General features: G+C 45.8%; 1 pseudogene; it reads right to left on the bottom strand.

Moving 5' to 3' along the window:
• The window catches only part of LOC141116620 (procathepsin L-like), a 68,943-nt pseudogene extending 56,616 nt beyond the window's left edge, over window positions 1-12,327 (bottom strand).
• Between the last annotated feature and the right edge of the window lie 2,059 nt (window positions 12,328-14,386).

The following is a 14,386-nucleotide window of genomic DNA, read 5'->3' as shown; positions in this document are numbered from 1 at the left end:
GCATAGGCAGTCTTTGAAGGGATCTGAGATTTCAAAAAAAATTATTCGGTTACATCAGCATCAGGTGCTTGGTAGCTGGTGGTGATCCAAGACTCATTCATTTTTATGAAGGTCAGTCGATCGACCAAGTCAGTGGACAGACGCACCCTGTGATCGGTTACCACGCCTCCAGCAGCACTGAATGTGCGTTCTGAAAGAACGCTGGATGCAGGACAGGCCAGTAGCTCAATTGCATACTGTGCAAGCTCTGGCCAGTGATCCATCCTCAAGACCCAGTAACCCAGAGGATTTTCGGTGGGAAAGGTGTCCAAGTCTGATCTTGCCCCTAGGTATTCCTGCACCATGTAAAACAGACGCTGGCGATGGTTGCTGGAACCGATCATACCTTGGGGCTGCGGACCAAAAAATTGTCTGAACGCATCGGTCAGACGGCCACCTTCTCCACCGCTCCTTCTTTGACTGACCGAAGCCTCAGCAACACGTTGTCCAGAAACAGGAGTTTGTAACCTCCCAGTCTCTGGGAACGCGTTGCACAGACCTTTCTGCAAGGCCTCCCAAAGATGTTTCATCCTCTGCTCCCTCTGCGATGGCAAGATAAGGTCCGCAACCTTACCCTTGTAACGTGGATCAAGGAGGGTTGCCAGCCAGTATTGGTCCTTCTCCTTGATACCACGAATACGAGGATCCATACGCAGGCTTTGCAGGATCAGGGAGGCCATGCAGCGTAGGTTTGCTGAGGCATTCGGTCCGGAGTCCTCTGGGTCACTAAGGACGACATGGTCTGCAGCCACCTCCTCCCAGCCACGTACAAGTCCATGTGTTTCTTGGGACTGATCCCTTAAAGACTGCTGCTGATGCTGAGTGCCAGGCTCCACCTCCATACTGACACAATCTTCCTCCTCCTCCTCCACCTCCTCTTCCTCCTCGTCCTCTTCCTGTGTGATCGGCGGGCACGCAGGAACACTGTCTGGATAAAGGGGGCCTTGAGAGCTAAGGAAGTCCTCCTCTTCCTGCCTCTGTTCTGCCTCAAGTGCCCTGTCCATTATTCCACGCAGCGTGTGCTCCAACAGGTGGACAAGGGGGACAGTGTCACTGATGCATGCACTGTCACTGCTCACCATCCTCGTGGCCTCCTCAAATGGTGACAGGACAGTGCATGCATCCCTGATCATGGCCCACTGGCGTGGGGAAAAAAAACCAAGCTCCCCTGACCCTGTCCTGGTGCCATAGTCGCACAGGTACTCATTGATGGCCCTCTGCTGCGTGTGCAGCCACTGCAGCATGGCCAATGTTGAGTTCCACCTGGTGGGCATGTCACAGATTAGGCGGTTCTTGGGCAGGTTAAACTCCTTTTGGAGGTCCGTCAGCCGAGCACTGGCATTATATGACCGGCGGAAATGCACACAGACTTTCCTGGCCTGCCTCAGGACATCCTGTAAGCCTGAATACCTGCCCAAGAACCGCTGCACCACCAAGTTAAGGACGTGAGCCAAACAGGGCACATGGGTCATTTGTCCCTGTCGGAGGGCAGAGAGGAGGTTGGTGCCATTGTCGCAAACCACCATTCCTGCCTTAAGTTGGCGTGGCGTCAACCACCTCTGAACCTGCCCCTGCAGAGCTGACAGAACCTCTGCCCCAGTGTGGCTCCTGTCCCCCAAGCACACCAGCTCAAGCACCGCATGGCATCTTTTGGCCTGCGTACTTGCGTAGCCCCTTGAACGACTACGGAGCACCGCTGGTTCCGAGGAAGAGGCCATGGAGGAAGAAGAAGAGGAGGGGGTGGAGGAGAGAGGTGTGTCACAATCATTAGCATTTTGGAGGCGTGGTGGCGGAACAACCTCCAACACTACTGCACCTTGTCCTGCATCCTTCCCAGCTGCCAGCAGAGTCACCCAATGCGCCGTGAAACTTAGGTAACGTCCCTGTCCATGCCTGCTGGACCATGAGTCAGCGGTAATATGCACCTTACCGCTGACCGCCCTGTCCAGTGAGGCATGGACATTGCCTTCCACATGCTGGTAGAGAGCCGGAATCGCCTTCCGTGAGAAAAAGTGGCGTTTGGGTACCTGCCACTGAGGAACCGCACATTCCACAAACTCACGGAAGGGGGCAGAGTCTACCAACTGAAAAGGCAGCAGTTGAAGTGCTAGCAATTTTGCCAAGCTAGCATTCAACCGCTGGGCATGTGGATGGCTGGGAGCAAACTTCTTTTGGCGGTGCAGCAGCTGGGGCAGGGAAATTTGCCTGGTACAATCTGACGTCGGTGTACCAAAATCAGATTGCCCACATGTACGTGGCTGTGACACACCTAATTCTACACCTTCATTCCTCTCAGTGCAGGTCTCAGAGAGGACTGAAGGTCTAGTGGGGTTGGAAATCTCAGCTGATGAGGAGCAAGCAGAGGTCCTCTTTGTTCTTTGGTGTGGGTCTTTTAGATACGCTTGCCAACGAACTGCATGGCAGGTCAACATATGTCTGGTCAAGCATGTGGTACCCAAGCGGGAGATGTTTTGGCCACGCGAGATACGCTTGAGACATATGTTGCAAATAGCAGCGGTGCGATCTGATGCACTCGTCTCAAAAAAGGCCCACACCAAAGAACTTTTTGAATAACGCGCAGAGACTGCAGCGCCCTGCACATGTGGAGCTTTGGGGTGTGATGCAGTCAATGTGCTGCCCTTAGGCTGGCCCCTGGAGGGCATCCTGCCTCGTTGGTGATGTGCCGCCTCCTCCTCCTCCTCCTCCTCCTCTCTCCTATCAGGCACCCACGTTGAGTCAGTGACCTCATCATCCCCTCCCTCCTCATCACTGGAGCAAACCTGGCAGTATGCTGCAGCAGGGGGAGCATGACTGCCAGATTGCTGTCCTTCTTGAGCACCCCCTCTGTCCGTGCTCGTGTTACTGCCTTCATCGAACTCAGTATCATCATCAGAGCCTTCCAAACGCTGGGCATCCTCCTGGAGCATGTACCCAACACTGTGGTCAAACAGTTCGAGGGACTCCTCAGGAGGACATGGTGGGGCTAGGGAAGGAGTCACTGATGACATTGAGCCGAGGGAAGAGGCCGCTGCTTTGCCAGACAAAGTACCCTGGGCATGGGTGCGAGAGGATGAGGAGGATGAGGACGGCTTGGTCATCCACTCGACCAAGTCTTCCGCATGTTGCGGCTCAACATGGCCAGCTGCCGAAAAAAAGGCCAAGCGTGTCCCATGGCCACGTGCTGATGAGGATGCACCTTCTCCACGACCAGCACTAGACACAGAGCCTGCTTGCCCTCTCTTATTGGCTTGTGACTGTCTGCCTCTCCTTCTTGGCCTTCCAGACATACTAATGGCCTGTAGCTGCACTAAGCTGGGATATATATATATATATATATATATATATATATATGTACTGATACTGCAGCTAGCAAAATCAACTGCCTGCCTGTAGTATGAGAACACCACCAACCTTCTACAGGTAGCTTTAGCTGAACACTGTGAGGTGGACGCACCCCACTAACTTGTAGGTTTAGCAGAACACTGTGAGCAGGACGCACTGCACTAACTGTAAATAGTCTAGCTGCCTGACTGTGGTACTAATAGGATCAAAAGAACACCAGCAATTTTCTTCAGGTAGCTGTATTTACTGTAACAAGACAAGCCTGCCTGTCAGTAAGAAGATAACAGAAACGGATCTAGCTGAACACTGTGAGCAGGACGCACCCCACTAGCTTGTAGGTTTAGCTGAACACTGTGAGCTGGACGCACCCCACTAACTTGTAGGTTTAGCTGAACACTGTGAGCAGGACGCACCCCACTAACTTGTAGGTTTAGCAGAACACTGTGAGCAGGATGCACTGCACTAACTGTAAATAGTCTAGCTGCCTGACTGTGGTACTAATAGGATCAAAAGAACACCAGCAATTTTCTTCAGGTAGCTGTATTTACTGTAACAAGACAAGCCTGCCTGTCAGTAAGAAGATAACAGAAACGGATCTAGCTGAACACTGTGAGCAGGACGCACCCCACTAGCTTGTAGGTTTAGCTGAACACTGTGAGCTGGACGCACCCCACTAACTTGTAGGTTTAGCTGAACACTGTGAGCAGGACGCACCCCACTAACTTGTAGGTTTAGCAGAACACTGTGAGCAGGATGCACTGCACTAACTGTAAATAGTCTAGCTGCCTGACTGTGGTACTAATAGGATCAAAAGAACACCAGCAATTTTCTTCAGGTAGCTGTATTTACTGTAACAAGACAAGCCTGCCTGTCAGTAAGAAGATAACAGGAACGGATCTAGCTGAACACTGTGAGCAGGACGCACCGCACTAACTTGAAGGTTTAGCTGAACACTGAGCAGGACGCACCCCACTAACTTTTGTAGATTTAGCTGAACACTGTGAGCAGGACGCACTGCACTAACTGTAAATAGTCTAGCTGCCTGACTGTGGTACTAATAGGATCAAAAGAACACCAGTAATTTTCTTCAGGTAGCTGTATATACTGTAACAAGACAAGCCTGCCTGTCAGTAAGAAGATAACAGGAACGGATCTAGCTGAACACTGTGAGCAGGACGCACCGCACTAACTTGAAGGTTTAGCTGAACACTGAGCAGGATGCACCCCACTAACTTTTGTAGGTTTAGCTGAACACTGTGAGCAGGACGCACCCCACTAACTTGTAGGTTTAGCTGAACACTGTGAGCAGGATGTACTACACTAACTGTAAATAGTCTAGCTGCCTGACTGCGGTACTAATAGGATCAAAAGAACACCAGTAATTTTCTTCAGGTAGCTGTATATACTGTAACAAGACAAGCCTGCCTGTCAGTAGGAAGATAACAGGAACGGATCTAGCTGAACACTGTGAGCAGGACGCAATGCACTAACTTGTAGGTTTAGCTGAACACTGTGAGGTGGATGCACCACACTAACTTGTAGGTTTAGCTGAACACTGTGAGCAGGACGCACCCCACTAACTTGTAGGTTTAGCTGAACACTGTGAGCAGGACGCACTGTACTAACTGTAAATAGTCTAGCTGCCTGACTGTGGTACTAATAGGATCAAAAGAACACCAGTAATTTTCTTCAGGTAGCTGTATATACTGTAACAAGACAAGCCTGCCTGTGAGTAAGAAGATAACAGGAATGGATCTAGCTGAACACTGTGAGCAGGACGCACTGCACTAACTGTAAATAGTCTAGCTGCCTGACTGTGGTACTAATAGGATCAAAGTAACACCAGTAATTTTCTTCAGGTAGCTGTAAATACTGTAACAAGACAAGCCTGCCTGTCAGTAGGAATATAACAGGAACGGATCTAGCTGAACACTGTGAGCAGGACGCACTGCACTAAATGTAAATAGTCTAGAAGATAACAGGAACGGATCTAGCTAAACTGAATACAGTGTATATATATATGCAACACCTGGGATGCATATATATACACAATACACTGTAAGTGCAGCTAACTGACTGACTGTTCTGCCTAATCTATCTAACTCAAATCAAATGTTACTGTCTGTCTCTCTCTCTCTCTTAATGAACGCCGGAACACACACTACACAGGGCCGCCGTGCAGGCGGCATTATATAGTGTGGGGCGTGTACTAAATCCCCTGAGCCATAATTGGCCAAAGCCTCCTTGGCTTTGGCCAATTACGGCTCTCTGTTAAGGCGGCGCTGTGATTGGCCAAGCATGCGGGTCATAGTGCATGCTTGGCCAATCATCAGCCAGCAATGCACTGCGATGCCGCAGTGAATTATGGGCCGTGACGCGCCACACGAATTTGGCGCGAACGGCCCATAAAGTTCGGAATTCGGCGAACGACCGAACAGCCAATGTTCGAGTCGAACATGGGTTTGACTCGAACACGAAGCTCATCCCTATTAAATACAATCAAATGTGATGTTAAAGGATAAATCTTACCTTGATGGCAGAACAGGTCTCTGGGATAATGATCCCCAGAGCCTGGGGGGAGATGCCTGTCGAGAACTTGAGGTCTTGCAGGCTTCTCCCAGTTGCCAAGTACCGCAACGTGGCAACTAGCCTCTGCTCCGGAGTGATGGCTTGCCTCATGCAGGTATCCTGCCTGCTGATATAAGGGGTCAGCAAAGCCAACAAACGGTGAAAAACAGGGTCCATCATCCTGAGAAAGCTCCTGAAATCGTCAGGATTATTCTAATGGATCTCACAAAGCAAAGGAATGTGAGAGAATTGGTCACGCTGGAGCAACCAATTCTCCATCCATGAACTCCTCCCCACCCTGCTCATGGACTGGACTTGGGTTGAAGAATGAATCCCAACACCAAGCCCAAGCAAAGCACAAACTCTAAGATGAGTACGTACATGCAACATGGCTTCAAAATGGTCGGCTGGTCAGAACGAACTTAACAGAACGCACTGTAGAACAGCAAGGCCTGTGAAGGGCGAGCTGAAAATCAGCAACGAGCAGACAAGAACACACTGAATAAACCAATGCAAACTCACAACATGCTCTGAAAAGCAGATATAAACCTCACAAGCACAAACTGAACAACAGCTAAACGATCTGAAAAACACGAGTCTTAAAAGCGTGAATCGTCTCTCACCAAACTTCTACTAACACGAGGTAAACATGAAATTAGCAGAAGGGGCCTAAAGGTTGGCGGACAAGCTATTGCACTTCCTTTTTATAGTCTCGTCGGATCTGGTGTACGTCACCGCGTACTAGACGGTCGGACTTTGGTGTGATCGTGTGTAGGCAAGTCCGTTTCGGCGGAACTCCGTTGTAAGTCCATCAAAAAGTCTGATGTGATTCAGTCCGTCGAAAGTTCGCTCGTGTGTACACGGCATTAGATGCCTGGCTATGTCTGACTTCAGTACTTTTAAGTCAATAGCCCAAAACAAGCATGCTGAAAATTAGTGTCAGAAAAGTGCCAGAATTACATATCCCTAAATTTGTTCCAGGTCATTGACAAACAGCATTGAAGCCATCAGCTTAGCAGCAGGAAACTAGTATTATCAAAATGAAAGGTTAGCAATGGCAGCCTCCATTATTCTCCCATGATAGATTTGTATTTACCCAGCAACTATTGGACAGCACAGTGGCTTAGTGGTATGCTTTCCTGCCTTGCATCACTAAGGTCCTTAGATCAGATCCCAACCTTGGTAGCCCTGAAGTGGAAAAGGAGGGAACCCCCCACACTGTTTGAACTGCACTCCAGGTTTAGAGATGTTAAAAGGATGGAGTACTTGACAGCCTCCCTAAACAACACTCTTGAAATACACAATCGACTGTGGGAGCCATGGGTTATGCTGGAGATCCCCACAATCTGATATCCCAAGGAGACCTGACCCCGAGGGGGTCGCTTGTCCTCCTGGAGTGATTGGTCATCCCCCTCCACCCTCTCTCCCCTACTTCCCCTATCTGGTTTTCTCCGCTTCCTTTTCGCTTTTCTGACCTTTTCTAACCTTCTCACTATCCTCTTTATCTCCTTCACACGCCCGCAAGCACTTCTGCAGGGTGAACTCTGTTGTGCTACAGCAACTCTGAATCCTATCCAACCAATCTGACGATATCACAGAATGTTTATGGATATATGATTTGTGTGTCCTGACCGAGGTTTATCACCGGCCTTAATGTATACTGATAACTTGTCAGAGATATGCTGTATACAACAGTGTGCTTTTTCTTATATTTATTTTTGTTGGAAATTTCTGAAAATTGTCAGTTTAAAAAAAAAAAATGTTTTGCCTTTAGTTGGTGACACTTTAGGCTCCTGGGCTTAGTGGTAGATGCACCAAACTTGCCATAACAGTCATCATTTAAAGACAGTGCTGCAAATTAGAAAAAAAAATATTTCTGCAGAGAAGTTATCTATGGCCATCACTGTCTGGAACTCATCTGTACAATTCAACATTGTGGGCTCAGCCGACGTAAAACCTTGCATCGTGCTACCACTTCCTCTTCTGTCTAATATGGAACGATAAGAAAGTCTACTCACATATTACTTTAATCTCTCCAACCATAAATGTCTCTGTTATGAAGGCTGACTCATACAAGTGTGCTCTTACTTGGTATCTAGAAGCATATTGCAGAAAGACGGAAACAGATGTGTTTTTATATCCTTTATTTTAGATTTCAATTATATGCATGTGCAGTTTATGGATGCATTTATGTATGTGTGATTACATGCCTTTTTATTGGTTAAAAACATGAATACGTTATTATACACTTCCTAAAAATCTAAATAAAATATTAGAAAGATTCCGACTGGTCCACCAGAGAGCAGGAGAATGCTTCAATGGGCCTGCCGATATGGCTGCTATGAAGCCTTTGATGACAGGTCAAGCAACTTGCCTGCCCCGACCATGATACACCATACCATCAGGGCACCACACTATGAAAATTATTTGACAGGTGCTACTATGACCCACCCTCCTCCTTGTATGCACAGGGTGACTCGTGCTACTTAACCTACGTGCCAGTGTGTCTAAGTCATGTTGGAACATCTAGACATCATCCATCAGCTAATGACCACTTCCACTCAGCAGCCTACTGCAAATACTTTCATTTCCATCCGTAGGTCAACATGTTTCAACTATAATGTAACAGTAATGTTCTCCAGCAGCATTGCTCCTTTCCCAATACCATCCTAAGGTCAATGGATGCCAAGCCAGATGGAACACAGTAACGTGAGCCCAGTTATTAGGCCCCTAAATTATAGTTATGTAAAAACGGTATTTGTTTTGTTTTTCAGAAAAGGCTGATTCCCCAACACAAATCCCATCACCAGGTCAAAAGGTGGCAAGCATAAGACAACACAAAGAAATATCCTTCACCATCTAACAGTGTTGAGGCCTAGTCTGAGGTAACTAACAATATTTCTAAAAACTTTAAACTTTATACTCTGTATAGATAAAAGCTTTTTTAGTACGTTTGAGATCATACCTCACTCACTGTATACAGTTTTCCAAAACAAATCATTTTCCAGTATCATTCTCAAAAAATATAACTTTGATCCGTAATATTTAGACCCTGAATGATTTTGCTAGAACAAAGTGACATTCCAAAAGAAGCTGAAGCTGAAGCTCAGTTGGTTAATGTTCATATTGTTCAGCTTAAGGTTATGTTTCTTGTTTTCAACTAAAACTATCCAGTTCTAAAGGAAGACTCTGATGGGGACACCTGGTGTATCGGAAGACTCTGATGGGGACACCTGATGTATAGGAGGACTCTGATGAGGACACTTGATGTATAGGGGGACCCTGATGGGGACACCTGTTGTAAAGGGGGACTCTGAGTGGGACACCTGATCTATAGGGGGGCACCTGCTGTAAAGAGGGACTTTGATGAGGACACCTGATGTATAGGGGGACTCTGATGGGGACACCTGATATAAAGGGGGATGCTGATGGGGACACCTGTTGTAATAGGGGACTCTGAGTGGGACACCTGATCTATAGGGGTCACCTGCTGTAAAGAGGGACTTTGATGAGGACACCTGATGTATAGGGGGACTCTGATGGGGACACCTGATATAAAGGGGGATGCTGATGGGGACACCTGTTGTAATGGGGGACTCTGATTGGGACACCTGATGTAAAGGGGGGCACCTGCTGTAAAGAGGGACTCTGATTGGGACACCCGATGTAAAAGGGGACTCTGATGAGGACACCTTATGTTAAGTGGTTTTATTTTCTTTTACTTGAAATGTGGATGTGATTGGCCTACTGTGATGGGCACAGTGAGGCTACATATGATGGGCACAGTGAGGCTGAAATTGATTGGCACAGTGAGGTTGCAATTGATGGGCACAGTAAGGCTGCTTTTGATGGGCACAGTGAGGCTGAAATTGATGGGCACAGCGAGGCTGCATTTGATGGGCACAGTGAGGCTGCATTATATTTTGCATTATATTTTTATTCTCCAGTTTTGGTAAATCCAGCCCCCATATCTTTACAAACCTTTTTGCAGTATATAAAGTACTTTTTAGTCTTGCATGTATTCAACTGTCTAAGATTAAGGTCTTTGATTAGTCAGGAACTTCTAGAATCCCTCATTTTACTAAAGGAATATAGAGGAATATCAGCAATTAATGATGACACCCTAAATACATTTATTCATACCTCTTTAGTTCTCCAAAAAATTTTCTTTAAGGATGAATACAAAAACTACAGTCTATGCATTCTTGTAAATGTAGATTATTGTGAGCCAATATAGAATGGTGTATGATTTTCTAAGGTGAAAACTGGAGGCAAGACAACCATATTTTAAGCATGTTTATGTTTACTAGCAACTTTTATATGGCATAATGGTCGACGGTTAATGACTTCCTACATCCAATACTGCAAAAATAAAGGTTCTTTAAGGTAAAAATCTTGATTTTTCCTCAAGATTTTTTGGAATTGCTGTTTGGGTTTGGTATATGCCTTGCTTATTAATACTTTTCTATTTCTTGACATAAATGGCTTTTAGTGGTAACAACAGTTATAACTTAAGCCTCGTACACATGATCGGATTGTTGGCCAACAAAACCGTGGAATTTTGTCCATAGGGCGTTGGCCCAAACTTGTCTTGCGTACACACGGCTACACAATTGTTGGCCAACAAATACGAAGTGACTTACTACGTTGTTTTTCAGCTCTTTAGCGCCGCCCTTTGGGCTTCTTCTGCTAATTTCCTGTTAGTAGAAGTTTGGTGAGTGTTGATTTGCGCTTTTCTTTTCGCGTTTTTCATTTAGCGCTTTTCAGTTTGCGTTTTTCATTTCGTGTTTTTCTGTTCCTTTCTGAACAGCCGTTCGTCAACCAGACATGTTGCGGAATGGAAGGAGGTAATGTGTTATTTATTATTGGCCTTGGAGTTATTGCTTTGTTATTATTTTTTTGGTTAAATAATGATTTGATTTGGTATATTTTCTATATTTTTGGATGCATAGAATGCACTTTTTTGTTAAGTTCTATTGGCAGATAGCATGTCTAATTTTATTTGTTTTCTTTTTTAATGCACAAAAAAAGAATTGTGTGGAATAATACTTGGCTATGTATTTTACTTAAAAATGACAGTTTGGGAGTAGGCAGTTACATTTTAAAAAATACAATGTAAAATTAACAAGGGACACCAACATTCTTTGATCTTAAAAACTACGGGATAATGGTGTTGTGTCAACTTGTGCAAAAAAAAAATAGAAAAAAAAAAGCATAATAATATTATTCTTAATATCACTAGAAAAAAAAGCCTTTGACAATTTGTTTGCAATAACTCCATCAGTATCACCAGCAAAGCAGCTTCATTATTATCCCATTAAAGAAGAAGAGAATGTGCGCTGCATTTCGAGATTTCAGAATTTGCCACATCACGAATGTTAGTCCTCCATTACGAACGCTAGTTTACAAGACTGACCGCTTCTGGCTTGTCCTTGCTTCCGAGCATGCGTGTTTGTACTTTGGACTTTTATCCGATGGACTTGTATACACACGCTTGGAAAATCCGACAACAGACATTTGTCCGCGGAAAATTTATAAACCTGCTAGCCAATATTTGTCCACGGAAAGTTGGCCAACAATTGTCTGATGGAGCATACACAGGGTTGGATTTTCCGCCAACAGCCTGTGATCACACATTTCTCGTCGGAAAATCCGATCGTGTGTACGAGGCTTAAGTTGTTTTAAGTTTAAAAATGTTGATGTTACCACAAGCTACTGGAGTACAACCCTTTATTGCGTCATGGGCTTGGCAAGTTGGTACTGTCTTGCGTAGTGATAGTTTTGCTTTTGCTGTGATAAATGCCTTTTTTTTTCTGGCTCAAACTGTGAGAAGTGAGTCATTACAAATCATTTGATTCTTCATATCTGTGTTAGTAACTAAGCTATTTGCTGTGGTAATTCATTTTCAGTTTCTTCTACCTTTAATAAGGTGAAAAGGTCTTGACCGGTTCATGTCTTGCTAATTGTACAAAAGTAAATTCCTTCCAATCGAATGGGGATAATTGGAGAAGGTCCCACCAGATTGGGAAGTAATCCATGTTAAGTGGCAGGCTTAACCTGTTTGGTAGCTTGTACCTTCACACCTTTCTTGCGGGAGTTTGGATTCGGCTTGATCTTCTGTCGCCCGAAAGTGACGGCAGAAGGGAGAGGGTCATCAGGTTGCTCCGTGGCAGCGGTGGAAGCCTTCGGTAAAGACCTTAGCTTCCACTGTGGTCTGGTTGCATTGTCATTCCTGGGGTGAGCCACCATAGATAGGTACCTGGTTGGCTCCTTCACCGGGGACCCCTGGAGTTTTCCGCTGGCTTCTTGGCAGATATTTTCTTCAGTGCTTTGGCAACTTCCACTGCGATATTTGCCAAGCCCTTCCCATCTGGGCATTGCACGATAAAGTGTCCTACCTCCCCGCATTAATAACATTTCGCAGCTGGGGAAGAGATCACATTTCTTTTTCCAGCCGTAGGGGTGGGCACAATGTGTTTCCCTTCTGAGAGTGCCTTTTGTATATCAGCTTGAACCTTCATTACTTCATCAATTTTCTGCTGAAACCTACTACAGGTGTTCTGTAAAGCAGTCTGTGTTTGTATCAGTTGAGCCACGGCTTGTTCCAAAATGTCAATGGGATTGTAAATTTCTTCCTCTGTGCTGGTCTCTATTCTAGATCCCAGTTGTATGATGCAAGCTGAGGCACCCTGTTTGGGTCCTTTAGTAAACTCAGGCCTTGCCTCCTTTGCTGTAATGAGTGCCTCCTCTTCTCTAATAACCTTCATTAATTTTGAGTAAGTGTGAAGGTTACCCGAACCCTGGGCCCAAAACTGTAGCACTATGGGATCCATTGGCTGTGCTACTCTAATCATTTGTGATACTAGGCTCTTAGTTGCTATTCTCATCCTTCTTTTGATAGGTGTGAGAGAAGAGATAGAGTAACTCTGTGCAATCTTCAGTTCCTCCATAATTCCCTCAAAGCGCTTCCAGGCACTCAGAGGTGGCACAGCTGAGCTCGTCTCTCTTCAGGTTCCGAATTAAATCAGAAGCTGGAGCTCGTCGGCTTTCGACCAATCTCTGTCTTTTTACTGTATCAGCTACCTCCCATTCTTCGACTGCCTGGACAGCTTGATCAAACCAAGTGTCAAAATCATACTCTTCAGAGGGGATGGGAACTCTTCCTGAGAAGAATCGTAGCTTTCGATAGTCAGCCCCAGAACAAACTGAATTGCTCTTCTGACATTTGGATACAAAGTCCCCATGGCTGTTAAGAACTCTGGCCCGATAGTGGCTAAAGGTGCCGTGGGTGGGGCTTCTTCCTTTGTGGCCTTAACTCGACTTTTACTTGCCCGACACCTGTCTGGTGTCTGGATTAAACAAAACTGGTCAGACAACTGTATACTGGATCCTTGGAAATGGTCAGGAATCCCCTTCTTCCGTTCCAGTAGCACATGAGTGCATGAGGCCTCACCATCAGGCCTGACATCGATCACCCATATTTTCTTGCCGAAGGACAATGTTTGCACAATCTGACCAATCTTCTCCTCGGTCCAGGCCTCTCTGGGGAGTTCAATCACTACACTTGATTCTGGAATGGCACCTTCTTCTTCGCACCACTGAATCGCAGAGTCAGGGTCCATACTGGTGCCAAGAGAGTGGGCTTGCTTGCAGAGTAACAGATATCCCGGACGAGCCCCCATGTGTAGCACTGACTACCGAAGGAGCTGATGGTATTTGATTGGGCCTGTACTCTGCCTTTACACCCCCAATTACTTGACTCAATCCCCTTGACACAGCTGTGGTGCAGTATTAGTGTGAAGCTAATGGTAAAGGATAACCCCACAATGTGTAACATAACAATAATATACCTTTGTTATCACCTGGGTATCCGATGCTCCACCTGCTGGAAAAAGAACAACACTCCACACCAATTGTATTTAACCAGGAACGTAATTTTACTGGAATTGGTATAAAAATAGTAATTACAATATTTGCACTGTCACACAAACGTAATGCAACAGCCCAATAAGTATACACAATTGTTTGTACTCATAAAGTTGTATTAACTGGTCTAGGTAAGTGCATCTCCAAGTGGGACTAATTCCCAGAGCAAAAACACCTTAACTCTGGGCACCTTCCCACTTCCAGTGCGCCTTTATAACCACAAGAAGACTAACATTATTAAATAAAGCACAAATGCAATTCCTAGGGAGCTCCCCCGCTTTATAATGCAGTCCCTCTGATAAACAATAGGGTGCAAGGCCTTGCAATGAGAGATGAAGTCTTTTCCTTCTTCTGTCTTCTGCTAGCTATTTATGAGGTCTAAATTGTAATCCAACGGTTAAATAAACCAGGGTTAAGTAAAGTGGGTCTTGCTCCTTCCTAGCCGGCGCTGTTACACCGCTCCGCTCAGCAAGATGTACCGGAACCTTCAGGTGGCTCCAACAGGAATCTC

Source organism: Aquarana catesbeiana, linkage group LG13 (genome assembly GCF_042186555.1).
Source record: "Aquarana catesbeiana isolate 2022-GZ linkage group LG13, ASM4218655v1, whole genome shotgun sequence".
In the NCBI taxonomy this organism is placed as follows: domain Eukaryota; kingdom Metazoa; phylum Chordata; class Amphibia; order Anura; family Ranidae; genus Aquarana; species Aquarana catesbeiana.
Note: the sequence above shows the minus strand (reverse complement) of the source record. Positions and strands in the feature narration are given on the sequence as shown.